The sequence below is a fragment of the Asparagus officinalis genome, chromosome 2, assembly GCF_001876935.1.
Source record: "Asparagus officinalis chromosome 2, Aspof.V1, whole genome shotgun sequence".
NCBI classification, from domain to species: Eukaryota; Viridiplantae; Streptophyta; class Magnoliopsida; order Asparagales; family Asparagaceae; genus Asparagus; species Asparagus officinalis.
Window position 1 is genome coordinate 34,365,232 of NC_033795.1, and position 4,443 is coordinate 34,369,674.

Below are 4,443 nucleotides of genomic sequence, written 5' to 3' on the forward strand. Positions count from 1 at the left end.
ATATGTATGTGTATTATCTTGTATATGTTCATTTCCTTCATGCATATATTCCTTTTTGTAAATTGTTTGTCATCATCAAAAAGGGGGAGATTGTTGGCCTTCTTGTTTTGATGATGTTTAACAAACAATTTACTACTAATGTTGTTTGTCTAGTGTTTGTATATTCTTATGTATTGTAGACAAACAACGTTGTTGGAGGATGGATGGAATAGAGCTTCAACGATCATATCCAAAGGAGGTTGGCGGAATGTCGGTGAAGCCTTGCTATTCAAAGTTCAAGATCCGAGTTTAAGCTTCATCCGCATGTGTACCAAGTTGAGCTACAATGAAGATCAAGATCAAGCTTGGGTAAATTAGTTTTAGGTTTTTATTATGTGTGTTAAGTACCTTAAGCTCAATATCATATACACACACGTATTTGGTTTCTATGTATATATATAGTTATATATATACATGCATGGTTTTGAGTTTTCATGCTTTGGACACACTTGCAAAATACATGAGTTTTCACAAATAGAAATTAAATTTAAGAAATTCTTTTTCTAACATGTTTGTTTTCATGTTTACAAACATTTCGCAAAGTTTCATCAAGTTTGGAATTGATTTGTTATGTTTAATGGAATTTACAAAATCATGTTTTTCGTTCGTACATGTTCGTGCATGTTTTACAAAATAGATGAGTTTTAATAAATGGGAAGTGATATTCAAGAAATTCTTTCTTTGACATGTTTATATACATGTTTAAAAACTTCCCTCAAAATTTTACTATTTTTAGAGTTGATTTACTGTGCCCAATTGATTTTACAAAATCGTGTATGTCTGCAGTTTTTCAGAAACTGTAAATCTGTGTTCAAACATTTATATCTCTCAACTGGGAAATAATTTTTCAGAAATTTTTTCTCTAACATGTTATTCTACATGTCTAAAACCTTTCCAAAATATTTCATATTTTTCGGAGCTGTTTTACTATTTTTAATTGATTTACAAAGTTGATACGCAGTGCTACAGTACCCGCGGTCGACCGGTACGGTCGACCGCCAAACTCTCTGGACGTTACTCAGCTTTGCATATGGCTCACGGTCGACCGTACCGGTCGACCGAAGTTACTGTAGCAGCCGACCGTTACACAATAATGGCTAGTTGCTGATTTTTGTTTTTTAATGGTTTTTTGGGGTTTTTGGGGTTGGTTTCTTCAAGCCTATATATACCCCTTTGCCATAACTATTTTTTATCATCTAAGAGAGTTTTTAACCAAGTTTAAAAGAGTTTTAACAAGGGTTTTAGTTTGGTTTAAGTGTGTTTAAGAAGCTTTTAAGCATTTGGAAGTTTGAGTTTGAGAAATCAATTTCACAAGAGCTTGAGGAGATCATCTATTGGAGTTTGAGCAATCAACTATTCTTACTCCATCTCTTGTCATCTATTGAGAAGTTTTCTAAACTCTTATCTAGTTTTACATTTGCTTAGTTATTTGATTATCTTTCTTTAAAGCTAGTTTTTATATTGAGTTTAGATTTGATTATATTATCTCATTGTTACACACACCCACTTTTATCTAGCTTTACATTTGCTTAGTTATTTGATTATCATTCTTTAAAGCTAGTTTTTATATTGAGTTTAGATTTGATTTTATTTACTCATTGTTACGCACACCCACTTTGAGCTTATTGTATTTGCATTCATAATATATTAGGGTTGTGAGAGTTGTAACATTGAGTGTGGGCTTTTATTGTGTTCTCATCCATATTAGAAACAAATTTATATTTGTTACATTGTGAGATTGTTCGGTTTTCGGTGAGCTAGAAACCGAGTGTGTTGTGAAGTTTTCGGTGAACTAGAAAACCGATTGTGAGGAGTGACGTTGTTCGGTGAGCGTTGAAAACCGACACTGTGAGGTGTAAACGTTATTCGGGTGAACGTAGAAAACTCGGTTGTGATAGTGGATTTCTCCACGGGAGTGGGGAGCGGAGATGTAGGACGGAAGGTCCGAACTCCGTGATCATATTGTGTGTTTGAATGTGCTTTGGCGTTTATTTATATTTGTGCTCATTGCTCATATCGCCATTGTCTCATTATTCATATCATCCTCTATCTTGTTTCATATTGTTTACCCTTGTGTTAGTTTATATATCCTTGCATATATCTCTATCATATAGGATATATCTCATTGTTCATATTGCTTATCCTAGCTTATATTCTTATTGTATTTCATACTTGCTAGGATAACTTATTAATTAGTTTTAATTGGTATTTAATCGGATTAGATTAGCATAAGAACCTAATCACCCCCCCCCCCTCTAGGGTCTAACAGTTGTTCCCTCACAAAAGATCCGATGGATCTTGTTTGCCTCACAAAAGAGATCCAGCTTTGAGGACCACTAGATCCAATGGGTAAAGAGGCTCACCCGATGCATAGGGAGATTTGTTCAGCGGGTAAAGAGGCCCACCCGATGCATAGCTATAAAATCCTAGTTTCTAGGGTTTCGGGAAGAGTGCGAAGGAGGGTTTTTTGTGTAGTCGGCTTTTGTTCTTTTCTTTGGCAGCGTGCAAGCACGGACAGAGGGAAAAATCAGTAGTTTTGTTCTTTCCTTTCGGGTGGCGTGCAGGAGCCGATTTGAGAGGGTTTGTGCATCCTTTTGTAGAGAGAGATTGTGTGAGAGGTTTGAGAGTTTGTGTGAGGGTTTAGATTGAGTGATTATAAACCCTAGTTGTATTCTCTTTCTCTAGTAGTAGATCTCCCCCTCCTTGCCCCGTGAACATAGGCAATTTTCCGAACCACGTAAAATTAGTTTGTCTCGCTTTTGTGTGATTTATAATAACTTATTTAGGTTCCCTCGATAGGTCAGTCCTAGAACTGATGAGAGGAAGAGCTGATATCTCACTTGGTTTAGATATTTTGCTTAAGGTTCTGGTTTTCTTTATGAAACGGGAATTCCTATTGCAACCTGACTCTCTTGTTGTGTTGCCGAAGTGCTTCCAAAATTTCCGCTGCGCGCAACAAATAAAGGCATAAAATCAATCATAATACTCACAGATATACGTTGTTCACTCCTTCGGAGCTATTCCACGGTGTAACGATGACGCCCAGTTCTTTTATATTCCAAAAGAATTAGATCAAAGAAAACACTTTTTCTTGATCAAGATACACTCTAAGAACTCTCACAAACTCTCTCTTTGTTTTCTCTATTACTCTTCTATGAAAGGAGTTGTTTCTGGGATGAATTTTCTTAAAGAGTTTAGGCCATATTTATAGTATTTAGGAAACATTATGCACAAATAAAATATTATTAATAGGACCCGATACTTAATAATAATTTATTATGGGATCCACATCCTTTTTTCTTTTTCAAATCTTTCGGCACCGAATTCGGCCACCGTTCTCTTTTGGTCAAAAAAGATGGGCTAACAATCTCCCACTTGAAGAGTTGATTGAGTATCAATCATACCTTCACATCATTATTGATTGCATCATCCAAGGTCTTGTGTCTTTAGCATCTTGCACGACCTTCAACATTCTTAACGGAGGCCATATGAGGCTGCACACAGCCTCACCTTCTCGATCGGAACTGGCTTGGTCAGTATATAGACTAGATTGTACATCGTATCAATCTTCACAAGCTTGAACTCGTTCTTACTTTGCCATCTCCGTATGGCATGGTGCTTCACGTCAATATGCTTGGTCTGAGAATGGAATGCGTCGTTCTCAGACAAGTGAATGGCACTCTGACTGTCACAGTGGATGAAGTATTTCTCAAAGCTTACCCCAAGCTCGTGTAATGACCGTAAATTTTCAATACCGATTTAAATAATTTTTCTGGTATTTAAATATGAAAAATTATTTTCTAAAAGAGTATTTGTATTTTCCCTAATTTTCTAGAATTTTTTATGATTTAAAATATGATTTTATATTTATTTTAATGGTTTTACTAAGTATAACTTAAATGGTTACGTTAAAACTTTTAATTAATATTTGCTTATTTATTATTGTTATATTATTATTGCTTGTTATTAATTATCTTGTATTAAATTTTAGCCTCAACCCTTATCCTCTATCTCTATTTATAGCTATCAGCTGATCAGCACAACAGTCAATCTGTTATTTGGCTTCTTCATTGGTTCCCTCAATCTCACAGCCACTCTCTCTCCTTATCATCAACCCTTTCTCTCTCTTCTCTTATTTCTTCTTATGACAACTCACCCTCTCACTCTCCCTCTCCCCTTCCTCAATTTTCGCATGCACCCCACTTTCGTGTCCCCCTACCCTACCTCTCCTAATTTCCTCCCCAATTCCCGCACTCCTCTCCCTCGTGTCCCGCTTCCTACAATCTCTCTCTCTTTTTCTCTCTCTGTCACTCTCACTCACCCTCTCTCACTCTCACTCTCGTCCTCCCTCTCTTTATCTCTCTCTTCTCATCTCTTCCCCTAAACCCAAGCCCCACTCTTCCC